The sequence below is a fragment of the Microtus pennsylvanicus genome, chromosome 1, assembly GCF_037038515.1.
Source record: "Microtus pennsylvanicus isolate mMicPen1 chromosome 1, mMicPen1.hap1, whole genome shotgun sequence".
NCBI lineage: Eukaryota > Metazoa > Chordata > Mammalia > Rodentia > Cricetidae > Microtus > Microtus pennsylvanicus.
In genome coordinates this window covers 197995403-198023189 of record NC_134579.1, presented here as the reverse complement: position 1 = coordinate 198023189, position 27787 = coordinate 197995403, and the positions used below count along the sequence as shown (strand labels likewise).

The following is a 27787-nucleotide window of genomic DNA, read 5'->3' as shown; positions in this document are numbered from 1 at the left end:
CGTCATGGCGACTAGGAAGTGGGCGGGGGGAATAAATCCTACCAGGTCGTCTCATCTGTTCCGTATGAACCCTCCGTTTGCTAGATGACGTCACTCACCATCAAGGTGGACCCCTCCCACCAGCTAACTCTCTCTGGAAACACCTCTACAAAGACAACCAGAATTACGTTCTGCTAATATCCTAAGCATCAATCAACCCCAGCAAGGCTAACCATTCCAGGAGGAACTTAAATATGGCTTCTGGAGGGTCTAATGCTAACAAGGGATTTATTCTCCTATCTTGTATTAATTTTATGCTATGCTGGCTTACGTCTCCCTCCATGCCTCCAGTTCAGTACAGGTAGCTAAATAACCTGATCTTAGGTTAGAGAGCTCGTGATTTTGGTTATGTGTCAAAAGATGAAATCAATTGCTTTATTGATTGTACATTAACATTTAAAACATTCAAGCTATGTTTGCCTTTAAGATTTATTTATTTTTATTATTTATTTATATATTAATTTATTTTTACGTTGAAACAGAGTCTTACTCTATATCCCTGGCTGGCTTGGAGCTTGTTATGTAGACCAGGCTAGCCTGGAGATCATTATGTAGATGAGGGTGGCCTGGCCATGAACTCACAGAGAACCTCCTGCCTCTGCCTCCTGAGTACTGGGATTAAATGTATATACCACCAAGCCCAGATGAAGAATGATTGATTGATTTTATGTGCAAGAGTGTTTTGTCTACATGTAAGCCTGTGTATCACTTGAATTCCTGGTACCCTTGGAGGCCAGAAAAGGTAGGTACCAGTTCCCTTGGAACTGGAGTTATGGATAGTTGTGAGCCACCATGTGGGTTCTGGGAATCAAATTTGGGTCATCTGGATGAGCAACTGGTGTTTTTAACCACCCAGTTGTCTCTCTAGCCCCGGTAGTGTTTCCTTTAAGCTCTTAATTGTTGTACCTAATGCAGGAAGTGATGTCGCAAATTGAAATATAAAACCCATCATGATAGTGTAGTCTGATTTAAAGTAAGCAAGTTCCCTTTCCTCACAGGAATAAAAAAATGTTTTGCTGGTAGCAAATTTAATATTGGATATGGAATTGTTTAAACCAGGAATGATGAAGGAGCCAATTTATGGGACACAGTCTTGTTCCCTGTATTGACAGTTGCTGTGTCTATGTGATTGGTAAAAGGGCTTGCAACGAACTTGATTTTGGTAGACCTGTCCAGGCATAGACCATCATGACCAGAGTCTGTCATGTGTGTGAAGTCCAGTGGCACCTGGTGATATCTGGGCACTTTGGCTTGCTCTGAGCTATTTAAAAAGCAAGAGCTGTGTAAAATTATTGAAATTATTTCGGCTTCTGAGTCATTAATTTAAGGAACATTCTCATTTTGATAAAGGGGACTATGTCTCAACTGATTATTTTTTCTGTTTCTTAAATTTTCTTTGTTGTATATTATATATATGTATATGTTTGTATGTGTATATATATGTGTATATATATACACATACACACACAGGCACACACACACACACACACACACACACACACACACACACACACACACATATACACATATCTCCAGATAAAACCAGACACTGAAATTTTGTGAAATGAGACCCGCCCTGTACAGCTTGCCCCTTGGCCTCACATCTTATACATTGCTAACATGTGAGCTGTTTGCTTGCGAACACCGGTGTGGATGAATGGAATGATGGAGGTGCAGGCCTGTTTGTTCAACACTGCAGAGATCCTCGACTGGTGAACATTTCCATTTAGGTTTTGTAAAGTAGGCCACATGCCGTTGACACGTATGCATAGGAGAGAAATTCGAGCCCTCTGTGAGATCTTTGAACTAAAAATAATTTCCACCTGTATTTATAGCCCTGTTATCATACTTGAGGAAAGTGGTGGAGAACTTACCCGTAGAGGAAGATGTCATCTTAGCTCTTCCAGAGAAGTCAGACTCTTCTAAATAAAATCCCAGAATACACTGTCAAAGTTACAGCCTTGTTGCTAAGAGCTTTTCGCTGGTTGCGTGGGCAGGAGAGTCAGTAACTTTGGGTACCAGAGATGGACTGCATCCCAGACCCATATTCTGCGGCTGATAATTTGCATGGTAGCAATGGAAATGTGTCCATGATTAGGAAAGCATTGTTAATTAAGGCTAGCAAGGCGGCAGAGCAAGCAGGCAAGGTGTTCAAATCCCGAGGCTGAATTTTAGGCTCTGTCTTAGACAGCTTCCTTCATTGTTCACTGTGGTGGATCATCTGCTTAAAGGAAACTTGAACGGGAACATTTTTAGATATTTAACTAGAAAATATGCCCAAATCCAGCCTTTGCTGATCTGCAGATTCTGTGAAGGACCCGTTCTGCCGGGTAGCAAGCTGTGCATATGTTTGAGTAGGAGGGGAAAAGAACAGATGACTTGAAAATTATTAAAATTGTGACAAATGTAAAAAGTTATTTTCCTCCTCATAAAATAATAATTAAAAAAAAAACAACCTAACCACCCAGGCTTTCAGTCTCCATTAATATCTCGTCGCTTGCTCAGTTAAGATAGTTGCATATCTTACTTCACCTGTGCACCCATTTGTTGAACGATGATAGTGCTTATGCATTATTAATCTTAATTAGCATGTAATATTCCACATGTAGCAGGTGTATGTAACACACACTGTAATTATTTCTATAAATGATCCAACCACTTCTGAAAAAAATCATAACCGCAAAGACAGTGGGCAAAGTGTCAGCTTCTCCGGTGCACCTTGTAATTAGGCTTTGTGCTTCTTAAAAACATGTTTTCAACAGACAAAAGATGCCCAACTGCAGTTTGTATTATTTTCCTAACATTGATTTAGAAAGCAGCCAAGACCGTGTATCTCTGGACTACTCGAGAGGAGGGTTTTGGGGTGTGCTCTAAGCAGGAGTTGTCCTTTGAAGGCTGTTTATGAGCTAGCTGGCTGGTACTGGTTTGATGCTTTTAAAGTTATGCTAAAATTTACTAAGCAGCCTGTTACGGTGGGAGCATTTTTAAAGCAAGCACTCCTGGTTGTGTCTGTTGAACTTAAACTCAACCACTTACTGTGGCACATTGACTTCAGGTCTGTTGTAAGAAAGTCTAAATGTAGGCTGTTGAATAATCCCTTTGAGGGCCCTGTGACTATTTTTATGCCTGGATATGCGTCATCAGTGGGTATTTTCTCCGGTGACTCGCTTACATCAGGTCTCCTTCCATACATTCTACCAGCGAGTGACTTATGATTGATGGGAACCACGGCTCTTGTTTAGCTTTATCTGTGACCTCAGCGAATGGACAACAAGAATTTCCAGGCTGTTAAATTCCCTGCATGCCTGAAGACAGGGGCTCACGGTGTTGATCAAGGCAGGTAGTGAGGGGTGTCATTCACCAGTGATGACGGGGGAGGGACAAGAGAAGAAAGGGGAGGGAGAAAGAGGGGAAGGGAGGGGAATTCCTTTTGTGGACTGCAGCAGCCCTGGCTCAGCTAGTCCCTTAGCCCTCCTCCGTGGCTGCCTGTGGGGAAAGGTGCATATCCGGGACCTGAGAAAGTAGATAGTTAGAACCTTGCTGTGGGCAGCGGGTGGTTAACTCAGGGGTGGATCTTAGAGCAGCATGGGGTTCTTTTAAATTAGTTGAGGGGTTGCTTTTCAAATCGACCCGATTTATCCATGAGCAATTGGATTTTTTTTTAAATCATGAATAAGAATTGAGGCTTTAAAATTTAAGATGTCCAGGAGGCACAGCACAGTGATGGGAATTTGGTGTTGTGTTTAGTCTGACGATATTTGGCTATCCATCTGGCGCTATTTTTTTTTTTTACCTGCATCTTATTTTGAGAAGCTATGGAAAGAACTGTGCATGTGTGTCTATGTATGGAAATGAATTATAACTAACACACAAGAATGTTTATTTTTCATTTCCTTCCTTTCCCGCTCTGTTTTCCTTCCACACGTGTGTAAGATGACTACAGAGAGATTGGTCCCAGCATCTAAGCAACTATATGTGCTGCTGTCTCCCAAGTGGTTCCTCTGTCTGTCTGTCTGTCCATCTGCCTCCCACCGCTTCTTTGCTCCTCTCTATCTTATCTTGCTCTCCTGATCATTTCCTCCTGCTGCTTGTTTGCAGAAGCAATGACTGACTTCCTGTGGAGTGAAGGGAGGTGGGGCTTGAGCAGGTGGGTGGGGGGGTCACATGTGAGTCAGGGGCTCTCTGTATGGTGATTTTTCTAGTCATTAGTTTGGTTTCTTTAAATGACAGGCAAAATTAAAACACTCCTTTCACTATAATGCAATTATAACATTTACTCATTTAGGTAGAATTAGTTTTCTGTTTTTTTTTTTTTAGGATGTCTTTCATCATGAAAAGAAATTACTGATTTTGCTTACCAATTTTATTATCCTCCCACTCCCAAATAAGGACATTTTCTCTTAATGTAGCATTACCAGTCTTACTGCAACAACTTTCTTGATGGTTTGCCTCCTCGGAACCACATTAGGAGATAATCCCAGGCTCTGGTACCCTGAAAAAGCTGTGTGGGGTGAAGAAACCATCCTGGACTTGTGTTCACAGAGCTTTTGCTTCATTCTGCTCCACAAAGTGAGCATGGGACATTTTGTAACTATTTTTGTCGCTTCCTTGCAAAGGAGTGCTCTCCTCATGGTAAAAATCTTATCACCTGTCAAGTCATATTATTTCAGTTTGCGACATTTACAATTCAAATGACTGAAGGAGAAAGAGAGGGAGGTGAGCGCCACTGCAAACCTCACCTACAAAAACACTTTTCTTGCCTTTTGAAAACTTGCTCCTTGGATAAGCAGCATGACTCACAGCAAGCAATTTATCACTTGAAATTTGTGAGAGATTGAAATTCAGAGTTATGCCTTTTGAGTCAGTGGGAATATAGTGAATTAAGCTTTCTCCTACCGCAACTGTTTAGAAGGAGATCATTAAAACATGGGTGAGACCCCTTGTTTGTTGATTTCATTTTAGTGTCCCCTCGGAACCACTGGCAGCTCAGCTGGCTTCCTGAAGAGTGACAGTATGTGCCAAGAAGAGTTTGGGGGCTTAGCAGAGACACTTACACTCTCCGCCGCCGCTCGGGGTTATGGGGATGTTATGAGGAGCTATCCAGTTCGCCCTTTCTTTAAAATTCATGTAGTCTTTCATGTGGAGGAGTGCGAGGGCAGAACCAAACACGTAGGAGGATTGTGTATTCTTCATTAAAAATATCTATTTCCCAGAAGATTGTAATTTGTGTGGGAGAGAAATAGCTGCTTGTCCCTTGACGGCATTGTGCTTAGTCCATAAGAGCTGTGTGAGTTTGGGCAGGATCGCCTCGTTTTGGTGATCTTATGACTGCCTCAGTTTGGAGAAGAGAATGTAATTTTGAGGCCACATGCTGATGGGTAAGAGTAATTGTTCTCTTTTTGGCAGAGCTTAGCATAGAATCTGCTTTGGCATTTTTGTAACTATGGATGCAAATCTATCTCCCCCCTCCCACCCCAGCCTGCCTTTCTCTCTCTCTATGTCTGTTTATTTCTGCAATCTTCAGTATTGTGAAACTCTAAAGGTGTAAGACAGAAAGATACGCATTTGATGTGCAAACCTGAGTTTGAGCAAGCTCTTGGCTGCAAGTGGCCTTTCTGCTAAAGCGGATCCTGCACTCTGAGTGGATGTCATTGTATACTTGGTTTCTATGGAGATACTTTTATTGCTTGTAGATGATCAGTCTGGGTATAAGGTTATATAGCAGCTTGGGTCAGAGCTGCTGGTGGGGGTTCCTGGTTAATGTGTGCTTCTTGCTGGAGGAGGAGCTTAGGGGAAGAACACTGTTAGGTTCTGTGTTCAGCTGCTAGCCCCTCGTCCCCAGAAGCAATCCACTGACTAAGATTCATGTTGTTTGTACAGAACCATGAGGACACCAATAACAGCCTTCAACATGGAGGTCATATAACAACTTTTCTTTCTTAAATAAGGGCATTTGACTCTTACATTGTATTTGGATAAACAGAAACCCCTCAGAGGCACCTACAGTTAAAGCGATGCCGGTGTCAGGAAACCGAGGTGCCAGACAAATCGGAAGGCTGACTTACGATGGAACTCATGTGTGTGGGGTGGGCGGGAGTTATATTTTGTTTGGTATATGATGCTTCTGCTTTGTGAGTTCTCCGTGGTGATTTAGGATTCTTGGCTCTTCACATCAAGTCATTGCACAGATGAGACCCAGGAGGCACTGTAGACAGATGAACTCTATTGGAAATTGTCCATTCTGTCGACCATGGTTCAGGGGCAGGCCCACACATAAGATCTTATCTGTGAGGGTTGAGGAGCTGAAAAGCTCTCTCACCTCATGTGTCTGACTTCACCAAGAGTGGGCAGACTCCTCCTGTGGCCCTGATAAGGGTAAGGAGCTGGTAATTGGTTGAGGCTGTGTCTGTGACCTCGAGTGCATTGTCTTAATCACCCTATGACAAGGATGGGCAGAGGCCCCCAGTGACTGATGTTTGGATAGACCAGGAAGTGCTTAGATTTCTACAGCAAGATGTCATCCTTTAAGCCGGGGCGGGGTTTGGAACTCCTGCCCAGGGATGGCTTTGGGGAAATAATTTCACAGGGCAGAGAGGATTAGGAAGTGAGGGAGGGGAGGCAGGTGGAGTAGACGGGGTAAGTACACTCATAATGGAAATATTATTTTGTACTCTTTTCTTTTCTTCAATTGGAGAAAGAGGAATTGCGTGGAGCTGAAAAAATACCCTTGGATCTAAGTGTTCTGAGATTTGAAAGTAGGGTTCTAGAGCTGGTGCTGGGGTTCAGGGAATTCCACCAAGGACATTCTTCTAAGTCCACTGAAGTTTGATGACACTACTCACTTGCCTTAAAAAAGTTAAGACAGCTGCAACGAGTCACCTGTCACCCTGTGTGGAGGGGATTCCTGCCCTGTCTCAGACCAAGTGGCCTCCTTCACTTTGCAGTTCACTTACTATAGAATGCTATGCAAAACTTGCCCTTTCTAGGCCCTTGTTTTCCTTAACTGATTAAAATTTCCTCCCATGGAGATTTATAGATATTTAAATAACGGATTGCCCACGAATGTCTCATTTCCTATAAAACCATAGCCTGATTCCTGTGTGAAGTAGCTAAGGCCAGATCCCTAACTGGTTTCCTGTGTTATTTAGATTAGTTTATGTGCGTGGAGAGGTAGGTAATTTGTAAGGTCACACGGCCAAGTCCAGTAAAGAATTTATCTTCTTCCTGGAGGAATAAATTATGAACGGCTGGGAACATATAGTGTGAGCTGCGAGAAAGGATCTGAGTGTTTCACAAGTACAAGACACGAGGCAAAACGTCTGCCCTTAAGAAACTTCAGTCTAGCAGAGGGAAAAAAGGGTGAGCATCTCACACTTGACTAAAACAGATGTCTGGGACCCAAAGTCAAGTTCAAGAAATGAAGGAGAATGGAATTCTGAAGTGGTTGTGGAGCAAGGACTTCCCTGTCCAGATGGGGATATGGGCACAGGATGGTACTGGAGCATTGCCTTGACTTTCGACTAAGGGAAGACTTGAAGGGGGACCTAGTACCTTATATGTGTAAAGATTTAGTCAATGCAGGAGAGCCACGTGAGGAATTGGGGGCAAGGTCTCACCAGTGCAGACCAGCTTTTCCCATTTGAAATGAGTAGCTGAAGCAAAGTTTCTCTTTTCCATGGAAAGCCTGCCTCCAAGGGAGAGAATAGGGCTCCTTTACCGCTGTAAAGCACCCGGGGCCGTGGAGAACCTGCGCCTTTAAAGGCTGGTCATGCTTCCTAGAAGAGAGGCCTCTTTGTCACCAATGTAGGACACATTGGTGACTGTCTCTGGTGGCAAAGGCTTGCCTGATCGTCCCACTTGAGGCTCCGCTGTCCCCACTGGGATGCTTGGATTCCTCTCTGATCTTTGTTCCTTCTCTGCAGTCTCTTTTTGGTGACCAGGGTAAAGCCTCACCTCTCAGAACCTGGTGCAAGCTCTGGGACTCTATTCTGGTTGTGAGGGAGCTGGATTTGGGTGCCTTTGAATACTGAGCAGAAACTTTCCAACATACTTGTTTGTTGGTGGGAACTCATCTCTGTTGGAAAAAGCTAAAGGAATAGGAAAGCTGAGCTTGGAATCCTGGGAAATGTCCCATCCTAAGACTGGGAAGGAAAGTAGACTACAAAGAGGCCGGGGAGGGGTGGAAGCCAAGGAGAAGGCTGTAATAGGATGGGTGGTTTTCAGAGTCCTCAAATCCTTTCAGGTTTAGGCAGTCACCCTACACTGGTGGTGCTCTGTGCTAATCCCTGGATAGAACAGTGACCCAGACATAGTCGCTGCTCTCAGAGTTCATTGGAAGTCAAGGATCAAGGCCCTTGCTCTGATTACAACATAACCAGGGAAAACAGAAAGGATACGAGGCTGGCCTAGTTTGGAGAGGAGCTTAGGAGTGTCACTTAGAGAAGCAAGATTTCGTGAAACTCCGAGGAGGGTGCGCTGAGGTGTCCAGCCATTACAGCCATGCAGAGATAGCCAAAGTCAGTTGGTCCAGGATGGTGGGCAAGAGCTGAGAGTTGATCAAGAGAGGAAAGAGACTGACTGCAGTAGCTGTGAGGAAGAGGAAAACATGGGGGGCAGGGAATCTAGTGTTAGCAGGCTGACTTTTGAGTCTAAGACAGAGGAGAAGAGGGTGCGAGAAGACGAAGGGGTTAAATACGGACTCTTAGTGGAGGCTTCCAGAGGTCAGGTGATGAGGGGCTTTCTGGCAGCAGCTTGTGAAGTATATATCTCTAATTTATTCCTATCTCGTATGCTGTGTATCCGCGTTCTTTGATGAAAAAAAAATCTACTGGATATTTCAATTGATTCAAATCAGGCTGTTCCTGAATCCATTGCAAGGATCATCTTGAAATAACATTTCAAGTAGATGAATGTGAAGGTTCATAGCCTTCTCTAGCTACTTGTTGCCTGTAAATGAAAGGCATTCTTCTTCATAAAGATTTAGAAGTTACCATTTTCAGAGGCCTTTAGAGTTTGTCAAACACTTTCAACGAAGAGTCTTGCTAAATCCTTACAGAGACCATCTGGTAGATGGGACAGATATTGCTCTCTCCTCTCACTTTATAGCTGCTGTAATTGAGGATCAGACAAGTTAAATAAGTTAAATAACCTACCTAGCTAGTGCCTCACCATGCAGGAGAGGCAGAGCCAATAATAGATGTCAGGTCTTCTGAGGTCAAGTTTAAGGCGTTTGTCGCACCGTGAACCCAACTTGCCTGGAAACCCTTTCTCCCTTCGGAGGCTAGACTTTCTGAGTTAGGATGCTGAGATGTGGCATCTTTGGTTCCAGCAGCACTGCAGGGAAGGCTCCCTGTGACCCTGCGGTCCCCTTGCTGACACTGCATAGAACTTGCCTTCTTTGGCTGTCAGCGGAGACTTCTTCCCCAGCTGATTTTCTTCTAGATTGGGAAAAGCCTGTTTCCTGCCAGGACTTCTGGGGAGGTACAGAAACCACTGTGTACTTCCCTGATGCCATCCTCCGTGTCTGCTGGCGTTGTTTGGAACATGGGGAGTGCTTTGTGCCTGTCCCCGCATTGGTGTTTGGATGGGTTATAGCCATGACCAGGATCACTCTCTAAATTCTTCAGGGAGGTACGCCAGGGAATCAGGCATTGCACCTAGAGGAACTATAGGTCTCAATACTGGTTTCAGAATGTATGCTCAGTTGTGCTATTAATGGACATTTTATACAAGGTACTCAGACAGAGGCTGTTTTGGGAAGTGTTGCATGTGGAAGGGTATAGAGCCATGCTTTGAAACACACGTTAGAGTCAGGAACATTTGTTGGCAGTGCAATGATTGATGCATCTGTGTTAACATCATCTTACAACATGCCCCATTTCTATCAGACATTCGATCAGCTTCTCATTGCACGGAAACTAAAGTCGTTCGGATTTTGACAGGGCTTCTTTGGAGGCAATTTACTGCCTCAGAAGTTCACATGATCAAGAAAAAGTCTGACAATTAATTGGAGTATCAAGAACTTCTTCTAGTGAAGTGAATATGTGCATGGGAATTACATGACATACTTCAAGAGGGCTGCACTGCCTTCATCTACAATAATTTTTCTGCCCCCGGATCTTGGCATTGGTTTGGATACATGGCTCACATCTGTTGGTGGTGGGCAGGTTTCCGTGACCAAGAGGTATTTCTTTGCAATGACAAAAGCTGAGGTAGAGAGTCTTCATACGTTTACAGACTCATGCTGTCATCCTTACACCTTTCTGTCCCCTTGGAATGATGCTTTCCACCTAGAACAGTTACACAGGTCTCCAGGAGGCTAAGGAACGGCTTTCTGAATATTTCTTATGCTTTCAAGTGCGGGAATTGAAGGCTCCATAAATATAGGGAGATTGGTTCCAAGAGTCTCCACTATCAAACTAGATGTTTTTCTCTTTATTTTCTCTGATGTACCAAAAGGTATCATGAGTCACAATTCTTTGAAATGAGATACAAGTTGTATGTGGTAGCCAGGCATTGTAGGGAGGCAGTATCGTGTCAATTCCGAATACTACTGACTGGAAATCTTCCTGAAGTGGGGTTTAAATTTTGAACATTTTAGCAGTACAAAATGTAAATTGTAGGTAATTGAAAAAATTCACCAGAGTAACATTAGAAATATTGATCTAGGTAGTCACGATAATTTAATAATCCGAGGCCCAGCGGATATTATTATTAATTAGCATTAATACTAATGGATGACATTATTAATGGAATAAAGCAGACACTTTGTAGAGAAGAATAGACGTATGCCTTTTGAGCTTCTTTTTGCAGACATGGCACCGTAAGTTGAAAGATGAGCAGGACATTATTAATAGAAGCCTGCTCAAAACGTATGATGGTGGAGAACAAGAGACCAAGTGAACACTTTGGTGGATAACACTGTGCCTTCTTGAAAAGAGACCTCATGTGGCATGGCCCAAGATAGAATCCTTCAGAAGTGCGTAGTCTTTCTATTTCACCGCTCTCTCCCGTCACTTTCTGGGTGGCTTCAGGTATTTGAAACCATTCTGACTTTCTCTGGCCTGGTGCTTCTTCAGAGCTTTTTGGTGTCCTCTTCATCATTCTCGTCCCAATTCGGCCTCACTCTCTTGTACCAGGACACTTATCTACCTCTCTTCTAGCTCAAACTGATTTTGTTCACTACTGTTTGGTCAGTTTTGCAACTCTCTGTTGTTGGAACTGCGGGCTGTGTTCCTGCCGCCACAGCTCCTGGTCGCCTGGCTGGCTTTAAACCCGAAATAACAACACACAAATTGTATTCATTTAAACACTGCTTGGCCCATTTTCTGATATCCCGATCAACCCATCTCTAATAAACTGTGTAGCACTGGTCTTACGGGGAAAGATTCAGCATGTCTGACCTGGCGGCTTGCTTCATCGCGTCTGCCCGGGAGAGGGGAGCATGGCCTCTGAGCTCACTTCCTCTTCCTCCCAGCATTCTGTTCTGTTTACTCCACCCACCTATGTTTTAACCTATCAGGGCCAAGCAGTTTCTTCATTACTCAACCAATGACCTTCCTCCATCAACTCTCTACTTGCATTCATCTTTCTCACACAGAATTATTAAGGGGTCTTTATTGTTCATGGTGTAGGGGGAAACTTAGAATTAAAAGTGGCACAGGAGGTGGAAGGCAGAGACCTGTGTCCCCATTCCCTTGGCTTCTTATTTGCCTTGTTCTAAATGCCTCCCATTTGCATGGCATACTGTCACCAGTTTCTTACTCGCCCTCCATCCTGACCAAAGTCAGGGCCATTGTTTTTTCCTTTCAACTCTACACATTGGGAGTAGCTGACCACCATGATAAACGCTCCCTTCTCTTAGCTTCTGTGACATTCATGAGACTTTTCTCTCACCCGCCTCCTGGTTCTCCTTTCTACCCTTGCCCTAAGCACTGCAGTCGCCTAGGGTTCTGTCCCCTTGTTTGATCATCTCTCTGAGCAGGTGCCAAGTAAGCATGTGGTTTCAAGTTGCTCATTGTTAAAGTTTTATCTCTATGAATAGATTTTCTTGTGAGTTCTCAACCTGTCTACTTGCTGAATATAAACAGTTAACAAAAGGGAATGGTTGATGTCTCTCTGGTCAGCTCTGCTCCCCACAAAACATTCTAAAAACTCCTTTCTAGTACATAGAATAATTATACATACCACCTATGCTCAAGTAACAATTTGAGTAAAACTACAAATTCTTTCTTTTTTTAATTCCCCCCCCCCCGTGTGTGTGTGTGTGTGTGTGTGTGTGTGTGTGTGTGTGTATGAACGAACTCCTGCTTATGTGAATTGAGTGTATATGTCCACATGCCTGTGGAGGACAGACAACCTCATTGGTACAGACAACCTCGTTAGAAGCTCCATCTATCTCTTTTGAGAATGGGTCTTCCATTGTCCTGGACCTCACCAATAAGGTTAGGCCGGTTGACCACCCAGCTCCTAGGATTTTCCTGTTTCCGTCTTCCCATCACTAGGATTACAACAGTGCACCACCATGCTCTGGCTTTTTTATGTGACTTCTGAGGTCAGGCTTGGTTCTTCATATAAATGACAAGCACTTTATTGTCAGAGCTATCTCCAAGCTGATTCATTCTTGAGTCTACTCCGTTCCTGTATCCCAAGGTAAATCTTTCTGTATCATTTTCCAAAAGAGAGGCAGCATGGTGGAGCTTTTCAGTTTGTTCTGCTACAGCTTCTGTCAAAGCCGCCATTTAGAGGCATAGTCTGTTCCAGAAGGTGTAAACTGTCTTTCTTGACTATATTCCCTGAAGTAACTTGGGAAAAATTGATAACAATTATTTTTTTCTTTTGCTAAAAGTCCCCCAATAGACTATGTTTACCCTTTGAATAAAATCCGGACCCTTCCCCACGGCCATGGATCTGTGTTTCTCAGGGACCATCCTTTTACTGCCTCATACCCTGTTAGGTTCTCACCGTTTGGCTTCTTTCTGTTCCTAAGTTTGCTAAGTTTGTTTCTGCTTTGGTCTTTGCACTGAGCTGTTTTCCTTTGATGTAAAGCTCTTCACTTTCATCCGCTCAGGTACGACGTCTCCTTTTTAAAGTCTCGAATGCCATTTTATACAGGCCGTTTGTGACTCAAGTTTGAGCAGACGCCTCTGTCCTCAGTTCACCCTTAAAGTTTTTCACTGTGTATAGCCATTGTGCACAGCGCTCCGTGAGGGCTTTTCATCTTGATACATATTCTACCTTGAGTTCCTGTTGTGCCATTTGTTTTCCTGCACAGTTTCAAGTCTGCTTTTATGTCATATATGTGTATATATGTCCATGTGTGTGCATATATGGTCTTGTGTATCTATTTATAATCTAGAAATCACATGTGAGGGAAACTTGGTAGTTTTTTTTCTTCCTGAGATTGGCTAAATTGCTAAATCCGCTTAACACAGTTGTCCATTTTCCTGCAAATGGCTTTGTTCTTTATGTATGGCTGAGAGACATTCTCCTGTGCATATATAAGCCATTTTCACAATCCAGTCCTCTGTTGTTATCAACCAAGGTTGGTTCCATAGCTTAGCTATTGTGACCAGCACAGCAGTAAACACTGATGTGCCAGCATCTCTGTTATGCCGCCGTGGAGTCCTTTGTGCAAATACTTAGGAAGGGTACATATGGGACAGGTAGGTCCATATTCGAATTTTTTTGAAGAACTTTTATACTGATTTCCATAGTGGCAGAACAAGATTGCATTCCCACCATTTGGTTCATCTTCTATCTCATCCGTTTCTTTATAGGGATGACCAGATGTGCTCTTGTGTGTGTGTGTCTTCCCAGTATGAGCTCCTCAGGTTCCTGACATGGTGGATTATCGTCTGTATCCAGGACTCAGCCAAGAGCATCGTGGGGAGTTCTTGTTGACTCATTCACCTTCTTGTGCCTGCTCCGCTTATCTAAGACAAAGGTGTAGACAAGTTAACTCAGTGACCCCAGATCGGCCCTGCCTTCTCAATTTTAATACTTACCTCATCTCCAAGTCCCTGACCTGTCCAGTTGACCATAGTTCCCTCTAAATGGACCATGTTTATTCAGGTTTGCAGGCCTGTTGCTCTCCCTTCCTGAGTGTCTTTCCTTTTCTCTCCTGTTGGCTGCATTCCCCAGCTGTTTCTCTCTCCCTTTCCACCTTACTATTTAGTTAGTCGGACTAACCTCAGACTTTTCATCCTCTTGCCTCAGTCTCCAGAGAGCTAGAAATATAGAGTGGCGCCAGTTTGCTCAGTTTCTCCTTTCCTCCTGAGATCAGCTCTTTTAGTCCACCATGAGATGCATTAACGCATGGGCTGTAGCTCAGCCCTACCCCTTCCAGAAGTTCATGCTCCAAGGGTGTCAGCATCCAGGACGCTATGTTTGCTTTCCAGTTTGATGACAAACCCATACTTTCACCCAGAATATGAATTTCAAAATCCTAAGACCATTTGCCTATGTAGTTATTGATATGGAACAAACAAACTTCACAAACAACAATCAAAATAGGTATATATTTAAGAAGCCTGAACTGGAGAAAAAAAATCCGAGAATAGAAATTTAGGTAGATTATGATACAGTGTTTTATAAAGATTTGTAGGGGAGTGGCTGGAGAGTTGACTGAGCGGTTAAGAGATCTTGTTGCTCTTACAGAGGATCCAGGTTCGATTCCCAGCACCCACACGTGGCACACAATGGTCTATAACTCCAGTTCCAGAGGATCCAATGTCCTCTTTTGGCCTCTGTAGGCACGAGACATGCATGTGGTACACTAACTTTCATGCAGGCAAAATATCCATATACATTTAAAAAAGCGATACAATTACAAAAACCTTTTAAAAATAATGTGTAACTGAGCCTATGAGAGCTTTTGCTACGGATATTTGTTTTCTTTCGAGATGTGTTTGTGGAGAGTGGAGAGGGAGACAGGCATTGTTTCTCCAATTAACTCGGGTCAAAGCTCGAGTTGGGTTTTTAATTTGGTTCGCTCTGTTCAGGTATTTGGAATGCGGAGAAGCTCTATGAAAATACCCTGCCTACACGCTTTGAATATCCTCTTCCTGCTTATCTTCAGAACAGCTTGCTGCTTTTAATAGCGAGTGCCTGAGTGCAGGGGAGCCATGTGTAGTGGGAAGACGTAAGTACAGTGTGTCCTCCACTTCCCAGCTGAGGTCCTGGGCTCCGCTTGGGGCTTCCTGAGAACCTGAGCTGTGTTTTCTCTTTGATGTTGGGCAGGCCCCCAGAACTCTGATTCAGAAGGATGCTGTTCGTTCCTCTTCGACCCTTAGGAGAGTTCCTGGTCAGCGCTGAAACATTCAGGAAGTGGAAGACACCTCGTGTACGCGTTTTATGTGGATGGTGATTTATTGTTGTCCTTTAGAAACTTTTCTGAAAGTCCCTCTGGTTCTGCATAGGAAGAGCAAGAGTTGAGGAGTCGCAGGCTTGTTTGATCAGTTACGGGAGTCCAGTGCTATGAGATCTGGCCGAATTCAGGGCCCTTAAATGGCATAGTTCTCCCCTTCCAGAATGGCTGGAAAATGTTTACTTCGAGTTGGGAGTAACCATATACTTCTTTTCCCAAAGATAACTCTTCAAATATTTCAAGCAGATGTAAGAAAGAAAACATTTGATAGCACGAAAGGCACCCAGTTACAGTCGTTGTAAATAATACCTATCCCGGAATGCACTGTTTCGTTTACCTCTGTTTTCTTTTGCTCTAGAAGTCCTATGAATCAAACCCAGCGTCTTATGCATACCAGATCAGTGCTCCACTACAGCCACATCCTCGGCCTCACTATATTTCGAGGGCATCCACCTATTTTAGAAAAACAGGGGTGAAGGAGATACTTATTCCTGTATTTATCTTGCTTGGATTTGAAGTGAATAGCATTACTTCATTGAAGAGGATTGATGTAAAGGTTTTCCAGAAAGTTCCATGTGTTAGGTTCACTGCCAGGTATTGCTGGCAGGGCAATCTATTCTGTGTTCCCATGCGGTGTCCTCTGCTGGGTCCCTGCTATATGAAAACACATGTGTTGTCTAATACTTTAGTATTGCCACCATCATTTCTTTCTGTGAAAGAGACTTTTTTTTTTCTTGGTGTGTATGTCTTATGGTTGCTCTTGTAACCTTGTTAAAGCCCCCTAGAGAATTAACACCTGTGTAGATTGGGACTGGGGACCTCAAGAATCTAGGGATGTAGGATAGTGGATTGGGAAGTGGGACTTAATCTAAAACTGTGGGAAACTCTGGGGTAATACATTGAAAACTGTGTAGTGGGAATCACTAAAGAACCCGATGGTTATGAAATCTTACCTTAACCTTCAATCTTGGTCACAAAGAGGCTAATTAACTCCTATTGAAGAGATGTGGTAACCATTTAATTTGTGCCTCTCCATGTAGGGGATATCTACACGGAGATATAAGAGATTATCTATGTATCTCTTCGCTTCCTTCAGGTAGGGGCTTTTGCATTTTTTGTCTTTAGGTAATGATTTGAATGCCATTTAAATGAGGATGGACTCTGATATTATCTTCCCTGTGAGCTCACTGGCTTCTCACCCACCAGATGTAATAATACCAGCCGTTTACTCAAGCAGAAAAAGATGCATCAACTCCTGTTTTATAGTGATGTCACTTCCTACTGTCCATTTTGCTCTGTTATTTCTCCTCTTTCTCCTCCTCCTCCTCTTCCCTCCTTCTCCCCTTTCCTCTCCCTCCTGCTCTTTCCTTTTTCTTGCTGTCTGGCTTAACCTTTGTTTTGTTTTGAGTCGGTCATAAGTATCAGAGAAAATTGTTGCTTTATGGAAGTGCTTTCAAAGCCTCATTGTCTCAGACATCGGACATCCTTGTTCCTCCAGTTCGGGAACATTCGGTCAAAAGCAGATTAATTGCTAAGCTATCAGTAAATAATTAACCACGGACTTGTTCCCAAGTTATATACTCACTGGCTTAGAAATGGCTTCCCAAACTACAGCAGATAAGGGAGGTTATTCCTGGCTTCACTGTGTCCCCATTTTTAATGTTTGTAGCGTGGGAGACATCAGCTGATTCCCACGCACTGGTCCAGCCAGTCAATCAGCCCCTTCCTGGGGTTTTCTCCTCCAGTGGCAGTTACTTAGGAGATACTGCAGTCTTCTGAGGACTTCTCCCTGCGAGTCACTCTGGGTCTGAATGTGGGGACTGTTGAGTTCAGGGGGGGGCATTTTGTTGCACCACCATTGAATCTGTGGTCGTTCTTTGTTATGACCCAACTCAGTTTAGTTGCTTGTTCGTGTACTTTCACTTCTAGCTGTAAAAGGCCTTTGTTTAGGTCTGGCATGGGGGTGCACAGTGCAGCACGCCTTTCCTTGCAGAACTCAGGAAGCAGAAGCAGGCAGATCTCAGAGTTCAAGCCAGTTCGATCTGCATATGAAGTTACAGGCCAGCCAGGGCTGAATAGTGAGACCCTGAAATGTATTATATGCTAATGGTCTAAGAGCATAATCTCTATCTGCTAACCAGTCAGTACTTTGCCTGAGTTTCAACTGTATGCAAAGTTCTTCTGTGTCTGGTAGACACAGGCAAAGAGAGGCGCCATGGCTGGCTGCAAGGGCCAGCCGGTAGAGATGGGGAGATGAGTGATAAATATGGATGAGGGCCAAATAGGGTGTTAATGGGAGCATATGTCTCATGCTTTTATAAATATGTATTTTAGTGATTGATTTTTAAAAATGTTCCTTACAGAGATTTTTTTTTTTAGGATTTGTAACACGAAAATGCACATAGTATTTGTGTACAAGCTGTCATTTCATCCCATTGTCTTCCTTAAAAGAAATATTTGCAAAATAGCTTGGAATTATAAAATATATGTTTTCTGGTCTTTCGCAATATACAAAATTGCATTTTGAGCTATAAAACAAGCAACTAAGGTCCTTATTTATTATTATTTTTTAATTAATAAATTGTGTGCATGTGTGTGTATGTGTGTGTGTGTGGAGTTAGTGTATTCACGTGTGTTTGGGGGAGTCAGAGGATAATTTGCCAGAGTTAGTTGTCTCTACCTTGTGGGTCTGGGATAGGGTGTGCAAAGACTCTCTGTGTGAGCCGGGAGGGATCAGGAACAAGCGAATTTTCCGATGGCCATTGTTAGCCCTGTTTTCACCTACGCTCTGTGTCATCATAACAAACACATCCGCTATTCACCTCCGCCTTCTCTGTGATGGCTGTGAATATATGTCCAATGGAGGGGGCGCTTTCTGCTTGAACCTGAGGAAGGCTGCATCAGCAAGCGAATGATTTCCCCGGTGCTCACAGTGTCCTGATAGGGAAAAGGTGGGGCGCCACAGGTGATGGAGGTAGAGGATGACGTGTCGCATGTGCATGTGTGTACTTGGTCTCTGCTCATTGGAAGGCTCCCTTGGCACTGATTTCTGTTTGGTTTTAGAAGTAACGTTTATTTTTAAAATGGGGTGTTCCTCATGGTGATGAAGTGTGTAGGTTCTGGGGTTTAATGCCGTGGTCATCATCTCAGTCCCTAAGGAGCCAAGGGACAACTGGGAAAGTTTGTAAAATCTCTCTGAGCTCAGCTTTTAAACTCTAGGATCAGATGGTTGGTCTATGTGAGGGCTGTTGTTACACTTGAGGCGCTGGGTACTCAATGTCGGTGGCAAGAGGGCATGATGTTCTCTGCTACTGTAGTGTTTATAGCACGGTGCCTCAGTCTAGTTCAGATTTTACTGAATAGTTTTTTTGCCTGTTTCTCTTTCTCTGTTCTTTTCTTTTGAAACAAGATCTGATGTAGTCCAGGCTACCCTCAGGACATAGCTGTGGATGACCTTGAACTCCTTTGTCCTCCTGCTCTCGTCGGTCCAGTGCTGGGATTGCAGGTGTGTCCATGCCCTGGTGGGAATCTGGTCTTTGAGAGGAAAGTCGGGGCAAGAAGGATGAGAAGGAAGGTGTTGTGGAGAGTTAGAGAAAGAAGAGTGAGCTTTAGCATAACCTCCTGAGGACAAAAGCCAAAACAAAACAAAAAACCACAACAAAACCCAGCCGATGCTTTGGGCTACATCTATTTTATTGACTCCTCATGACAACCCTTACTTTTCAGATACATGATGGTGTACCGGAACTTCTTAGTGACTGGCTCACAGGCAGGGGGGTCTGTGCATGGTACAAGAAAGCTAGGGAGGGAGAACTCCTGGATTCAGGCCACTGTTCCCTTCACTCCAGTTCCCAGATCCTGCTCTGCCATGTGGCGGTCTTGGTGCAGGATCCTCCAGGAGTGGGGATGGGGGTGGTGCTTCAGCAGATGAAGGTGGGCATGAGTGAGGATCTGGGCCCTTCTTCCTGTAAGATATGAAGCCAGAATCCATAGCCATTCTTGGCCTGGCCTGGTCACCACAGTTTGAGGATTGTCAAGGACTCTTCTGACCTCTTAGGACAAATTACGTTTAGTCTCTTGTGAAGTGCTGTTTGAGATCAATGTTCTGGGGTACAAACTGTCAGTGTTATATTTTTCCTTTCTGGTGTGTGTGTGTGTGTGTGTGTGTGTGTGTGTGTGTGTGTGTGTATGCAGGCATGTTTGTGTATAAATGTGCATGTCGCTGTGTGTGCAGGTGCTTATGTGCACTCGTGCATGTGGAGGCAGAGGAGAGCCTCTGATATTTTTCTTCACGTACTTTCTACCTTGTTAAGTTTTTAGTTTTGATTTTTAATTAGGGTCCCTCAATTTTATCTGGAATTTATCAAATCAACTAAGCTGCCTGGCCAGCAACTCGCAGGAATCACTTGTTCCTTCTCAGTGCTGGGCTTATAGGCACAAGCTTGACTTTCTTTTTCCATGGGTCCTGGGGACTGAACTTGAGTGAACTTGAGTCCTTGAGCTTACAAGGCAAGCACTTTATGGCCTGAACCATCTCCTTAGTTCCTGTCAGTCTTTTCCTTTTGCTGTGAATATAATGAGCCTGTGCCCAGTGGTTTAACATACGCTATGAAAGACTGCAGATTGACCCTTTCTAACCCATGGCTTTCTGGGATAAAGGTGTCAGTGACCTTGAAGTTGGTGAGCAAATGACTCGTGTACAGATCTTTGAGGCCTGAGCTCAACTCAACTGGGTCTTTTACTTGTGTGCTAAGTGGATGTTTTACATTTCCTGGACGCAGGAAGATGGTTTTCTAGTTTTGCTCTTTATGTTGAAAATAGCGAGGAACATTAGGAACTGGGCTTCAGGCTGGGGCCGGAGTTGAGTACACAACTTTGGTTACTGTCCCAGACACTGAAACAACAGCAACCACCCCCCGAACCACTCCCAAACCACAAAACTGCATTGTCTTATACAGCATATTCAAAAATCAGATGGGTTAAGATGCGGGAAATTGATCAGAGAAAATCTAGCATAGTACTTTAGAATTTTTAAAAGACTTCATTTTAAATTTAAATGTGGATAATTATTTCATACTTGTCAAAGGGTAAAGGTTAAACTGTCTTTGGTAGTACAGTTGAATGCATCGTTTCCCCTACATCTTGTTTTGCAGTCATTTCTTCTGAAATTTGTGCATCATTGATATGTATACACTTGTCAAACAACCGGGTTTGTTTTTACTCTATACAGTTTTGAGTAGCCGTAATGTTGTTTTAAGAAAAGCCTTGCCTTCATGAGCCTTCTTTTGCAGAGAAGTAGTAGGTTCCCTGAAGGTGGGACACTGCCAATGGTTTGCTTTTTTTTGAAGTAAGTTATCTGGGGCAGGGTTTCTCAACCTTGGTGTTGTTGACATTTGATTCCAGATGTTTCTTTGTTGTGGGGAGCAGTCTTGCGCAGTGTAAGATGCATCTAACATCCCTTGTCAGTCAGCTAGCAGATGCCAGCAGTCCTTGCCCTTCTCTGGTAGTGAGCATCAGACGTGTCTCCAGACACTGTCAAGTGTGCCTTAGCATTTGACAGAAACCGTGGCTGACTGGGAGCTACTGACACAGATCTTCCATTTAAATCTACATGTCTGTGCTAGCCTACAAATTTGAATAGACACTGGCAAGCTCACCAAAAGGAGATGTTAGACTTAGAGATATACCTATCAATTATTAAAGCCTAAGATTATAACAAGCCCAACTTGGATTGAGAATAAGTGTTTTGTAATCAACTCTCAATCCCCATAAAGAATTCCAGCTAACCATAGTTCCAAACATTTTGATTATATTGTCTCTTCTCTTTCAAAATGTGGAGATCCCCTTGATTTGAATGAGTTGATAAAAATAATTTGTTTTCTTTAACATGTCAAATGATTGCAGTTTGCCATGTGTTGCAAGATTTATCTGATTAGAATATTCTTTGTGTGTCTCCTAAGAACTTAATTGCCTTATTGGGTGGATCCATGTCGTGATGAGCGAGAATGTGTGCCGAAGGGTTGAGTTTCAGAAATTCATTCCTAGACTTTTTGGAAGACAGTTTAGCATACGGTGACAAGTAGACGCACCTGGTTATTAACTTTTGGATGTAGGTAGGCAACTCTCTTGGCCCGAGAATTGTTTGCTCTTTAAAACACATTTTGCTAATGATAAAGCATGCTTTCATACTTGTGACCCAGGAGCTGAAGCTCTGGCCAATCAGAGGAAGGAACTGGCTAGATGGTAAAAGGAAGTATTTGTTCCTTTATTGAAGCACATGGCCTCTTGCCATCTTTGATAAAGGATTGAATATTGTGCACCCAAAGTCTGCTGCCCTCTTGACCCTTCATCAGTCATCAGCTGGTCTGCGAGGCTGCGGGAGCCAGAGGGCAGTAGGATGACTATTGTTTGAGCGTTGTGCAACTCCCCTGAAACGGAAATACTGACTCAGCAGTATCACTAAGGGATATCTTTCTGGTTTTCGATTATGGGCATGTGTTTCCTTTCCGTTCTAAAGCTGTGTCAGGTTACAGGTATAAAATGGTGAAATTTAGGGCCTGAAGTTGTGTTATATAGATGGTCAACCTAGAAGCTTCTGGAAACTTCTTTTGTTTGGTGGAAAAATGATATATGATCTCTTCTATTACATTCTTGCATGTGGGATCCTACCTAAATTTCCAGTGTTGTAAAAACTCTAGAGCAGTGATTCTCAGTCTGTTGGTTGTGACCCCTTTGGGGGTTGCTTATCAGATATTTACATGATGATACATAACAGTAGGAAAATTAGAGTTATGAAGTCGCAAGAAAAATAATTTTTTGTTTGCGGGTCGGCACAATATACGGGATTACACTAAAGGATCTCGGAGTTAAGGAGGATGAGCGCCTGAGGGTTAGAGCATCTCACAGTTGTCTCACGCTGTTCTATTAAGGCATTAATGACTGAAAGAAGTGACTGGTAGCTTGTGTGACTGCTACCATACATTCTGTTTGATTTTTCTGACTGGCTCAGGAAGACTTTATCAGAAGAGCTATGTTTAATATTCACAGCTTCATTTCATCTAATCTTTATATTTATGTCACTTTCTTGAGCAAGTTAGCATATCAGCTGCAGCTGTTGCTGACCAGAGTGCCTGAGAACTGGGTGGAGAAAGGGGCAGAGATAATGGGTTCAGGTTCTTTGTCTCAGAGCATATCTGTCACCGTCAATCTGTGCTGATAGCAACTGGCTTGCAGAAGGCAGCTCAAGCCAGACGCTTGTTCTGCATGTAGTTTGTCCAAATACGCAGTTGTGGATGTCACAGTGATAAATGCCGCTGAGACATAGTAAAAAACCGGATGACTATCTGTGATTGTCAGGCTTTTCGTGAATGTATAGTGTGGATTGGTTTGGGCCACCAGTCTTTCTGCAAAGCTATTGATCTGTGAACCTTGATTTTTAAATATATCAATAGAAAAATAGACAGATGAAAATATATCATTATAAAAGAGGGAAACATTTGCTTCTGTGTTGAGTGAGCAGTGATGTTTCTAAGGGAGGTTATTTAGAAATAATAAGAAATAATGAGAGGTAATTGGTAAACTGTTTCTTGCATAGGACATGGATACCTTACTGAAGTCAGATTCCTGGCACCCACATACAAAGCCAGGCAAAGTGCCACATGCCTGTGATCCCAGCACTGAGAAGGGAGAGACAAAAAATTCCAGAGGACTTGTTAGCCACCCAGCAAAATTGATGAGCCACGGGTTCTTTGAAAGACTCCGTTTCAAAAACTGATGGAGTGTGAGGGAGGAGGAACCCCCTGTGTTGACCTTTGACCTCTGCATGTGCATGCATGTGTGCCCAAAACTCTGTTCATATAAACAGACCCATACAGACAGCATACTTGTGTATAATATTTATACTCACACACATGTTCTAATACTAGTGTAGAAACAGCCAACCACCCTTAGTAGAATAGGTTATAGGTTTGGCAGACAAAGGTCAGATTATCCTCACCTTGGAATTTACATAATTTCTCTTTAGATCTTGTTCGTCAGTCTTTCTTCTCCGGGTTCCTTTGGGGGAGAATTGAAAACCTCCATCAACAGCATAGTGTCGTATGTGGTTTTCCATAAAGAAAGTGAGGGAAAGGGATTGATTTTACAAGCAGTTAGGGAGACATAGCCACCCCATTTACTCTTCCTGTACTTAACACTGTTGGGTGTAAGAGAAATCTTTATGTGCTTCAGTCCGATCTTTCCAAGGGCTGCTGTAATGATGAGAAGACAGCCCTTGACACAGCCTGGTACATTAGTCTCTGAATTAATTAGGTATAAATGGAAGTTTCTGTCCTACCCGGTCCCACAGCCGTTCAGTTCCAAAGAAACACACAGAGACTTAGACCGGGTGGACCAGAAACTTCAGTTTATAGTTAGGGTTTCTATTGCTGTGGGAAAAAAAAACAACAACCTTGAAACCAAAAAGCAAATTGAGGAGAAAAGAGTTTATTTGGTTTAAACTTCCACATTACTGCGCATCAGTGAAGGAAGTTAGGACAGGAACTCAAACAGGGCAGGATCCTGGAGGCAGGAACTGATGTAGAGGCCATGGAGGGATGCTGCTTACTGGCTTTGCTTTCTCATGGCTTGCTCAGCCAGCTTTCTTATAGAACCCAGGACTACTAGCCCAAGGGTGGTACCTACCACAGCAGGCTGATTTTTCCTCCATTTGAGAAAATGCCTGACAGCTAGATCTTCCGGAGGCATTTTCTCAGTGGAGGTTCCTTTCTTTCAGATAATCCTAGCTTGTGTTAAACTGACCTAAGACTAGCCAGCACAGCCCCACCCCCAGTCATTCTCTTCATTGTCATTAACTACAAAATACTTGATGCTTTGTGGGCTACTGTTGGCTTCTCAGACCTAAGTACTTGTGTGTGTGTGTCTCTGATGTAGAGATACACACAGACGACTAATAGCTGAAGGAGGAATTGGTGCTTCCTCCGTTTTACAGGAAGACTCCATAGCACAAGTAGAGTTTCAGGCTCTTTTCACTGATAGAAAATATCTGTGTGGCTGGGGACTGGGAGAGGGAGGAGGAATTACATATGGCTGAGCAGTTCCTGTGAGCTGGTGGCCATGACAGATAGTTTCCTCTCTTGAGCACTTAGAGCCTGGAGTGCTGTCTAGATATTTATTGGACTAACTACTATGAAGCTATTTAGTTCTCCAGCTGGCTTTTGAGGTATTTACTGTCATCATTACCATCTTAGTCCTGAGTCCCCAGGAGTGTATATGCCTTGCCCAAGGTTTTGTTGCAGTTCATTTGGGGCAGAGCCAGAGGTCAGACATAGAACGTGCCTGCTCTCCTTCTAATTTAACTTCTGACGCCTCCTTGGCAAAGTGAATGTGATCTTTGTCTTACAATGTTACAGATAAAGAATGGAAATATGGAGAGGTTACCGTTGGCAAGGCCAAGGGCAGAGGAAGGATTTGAACCAAGGCCTGATTTCCCGATCAGTTTTACTCTTCACCTTTGCAGGGTGGGACGTGGGAGGGGGGCATTGTCTTGCAAAAGCTCAGAGTTGTAGCTGTGGGGATGCCTGGATCCCTTCTCATAAGGGTGGATAGGGTTTTGAAGACGCCCAGAGGTGTGTCATACTTCCCAATAAGGCAGTAGAGTCCTATTTACAGAAGACTGTGAAGGCCTTTCTGCTTCCGCCATGTCTGATCCCCCTTCTCTGTCTCCATCATGGAGCTTCTTCTTGATTTCATTAGTTTGCCGGTTTTCAGTGTACTGGGCTCCGCTATTCCCGTTTATGAATCATTGAAGTGTGCACTTTAAAAAAGCAATTAAATTGCCATCATAAGTTATAGGATGCCTGAAGTCAGTCACCTGATGTAATGGTTAGAGGTGTCCATGTGCATTTAATTACATAGCTCAGTAAAAGAAGTTAGTAAATCTTTAAAATCTTTAATTTTTTTTCCTTTTTCTGGTAATTTCAATTTAATGATTTCTGAGCTTCATTAGTGACATGACTCTATTTTTTGGTCATTTTTAAATGAAATTAAGATTTTTCTTACTTTCAGTGTTTCTCATACTATACTTGATGCATTACTGTTCCCCCACCTCGCACCCCCACTACATATATGTCTATAAAAATAGACAACTGAATTTGAGCTCAATGAAAACTCGATGACAGCAAGAACACAATTCACAAATGGACTGTGAGCAAGCTTGCTGAAGGAATCTATTTTTGAAGATTCCAGTTTTGCGCTCTAAGCCCCAGACAGATGGATCTAGATAATGTTTATGGTGTGAGCACGGACGACTTGGGAGGTAGCTGCAATGTGTGAGAGGTGGCTCTGTTAACTCCTACAGGGTTAGGGCCTCTGGGAAGAGAACACTGAAGGACTCTGCCCAGCGTCACCCGTGAGAGTGGTCTTTCTCTCTTCAGGGTATTTCATTGTTATTTTCCTTTGAAAGACATTGAACTGAACCGCCCTTCTGAAACAAGCAATCTTAAAAAGCGAAGCACGGAGCAGTAGAGGGGGGGGGGAATTGGGTGTTTAATCGAAGTGAGCCATAGCACATGTGTGTACCGCCTGCTTAAAATTTACCAAATGAACGGGGTCATCGTCATGTGCATACTCTTCATGTCCTTCCTGCCCATCTGTAGGCTGATAACTGTCCTTGGCTTGGAAACAGTTTTCTTGACAAGCCTTTATTCCTCTTTGTCAAGTCATAAATCTGACCTGTGACTTAGTGGAGTGTTGGTAGAAGTGATGTAGCCATAGCTTAATTATCAGTGTCTTTAATCCAGTGCATTCTGAAGGGCTAGCTGTGATATTGGGACCTATATGCCTATACCATTGGCAACAGTAGCTGTGATATTGGGACCTATATGCCTATACCATTGGCAACAGTAGCTGTGATATTGGGACCTATATACCTACACCATTGGCAACAGTAGCTGTGATATTGGGACCTATATACCTCCACCATTGGCAACAGTAGCTGTGATATTGGGACCTATATACCTCCACCATTGGCAACAGTAGCTGTGGTATTAGGACCTATATACCTACACCATTGGCAACAGTAGCTGTGATATTGGGACCTATATACCTACACCATTGGCAACAGTAGCTGTGATATTAGGACCTATATACCTACACCATTGGCAACAGTAGCTGTGATATTGGGACCTATATACTTATACCATTGGCTACAGTAGCTGTGATATTAGGACCTATATACCTACACCATTGGCAACAGTAGCTGTGATATTGGGACCTATATACCTACACCATTGGCTACAGTAGCTGTGATATTGGGACCTATATACCTACACCATTGGCAACAGTAGCTGTGATATTGGGACCTATATACCTACACCATTGGCAATAGTAGCTGTGATATTGGGACCTATATACCTACACCATTGGCAACAGTAGCTGTGATTTTGGGACCTATATACCTATACCATTGTCAACAGTAGCTGTGATTTTGGGACCTATATGCTTATATCACTGGCAACAGTAGCTGTGATACTAAGACCTATATACCTATACCATTGGTAACAGTAGCTCTCCTGATTTGTGTTCTAGGCCAGGGCTTCCTAAACAGTTTCTACTTGCAGCCCTAGTTATAGAGACATCCAAATTGGGCGCACAAATTAAACCTTTACTGATGATAAACCATAAAGAAATTTATTGTTAAGCATTTATTTACTACATTTGTAATTTCATTATCACTGTGTGGGGGGCTGCATAACTGTAATTCCCACACTTGGGAAACGGAGGCTAGACTATTGGGCATTCAAGGCTAATCTGGGTTACGTATTGTTTATGAGGCAGACTGGGCTATATGAGACTGTGTTTCAAACAAAACCAATAAATTAAAAAATTAAAAATAAATTATTAAAGGTAGAAACAAATTTGTATATTGAGATGGATGGGCTTATTTGTTTATATATATATTATATATATATATATATATATATATATATATATATATATATATATCTCCTTTATATATATAATTAAATCTTAGCTGAATATTTGATACTACCAGATACAGAACATAGTTTACATTTTTCAGAGTTGATAAATATTTTAATTTAATAACCTGTCAATGCTGATAACTCTGCTTTGTATAATTGCCTCGCATAAAATGTTTGGGGCCACTTAAAAAACGGTGGCGCACGCCTTTAATCCCAGCACTCGGGAGGCAGAGGCAGGCTGATCTCTGTGAGTTTGAGAACAGCCTGGTCTACAAGAGCTAGTTTCAGGACAGGCTCCAAAACCACAGAGAAACCCTGTCTCGAAAAACAAAAAACAACAACAACAAAAAAATGTTTTGACATTTTATCCTAACTCCAAGCCAAAATTCAGAATTATTTT

The 27787-nt window shown here is 43.0% G+C and overlaps 1 protein-coding gene across 8 annotated transcripts in view; it reads left to right on the top strand.

Annotated features, from left to right (window-relative positions):
- The window catches only part of Hivep2 (HIVEP zinc finger 2), a 190924-nt gene that overhangs the window by 56257 nt on the left and 106880 nt on the right, over positions 1-27787 (top strand). The window lies entirely within an intron of this gene.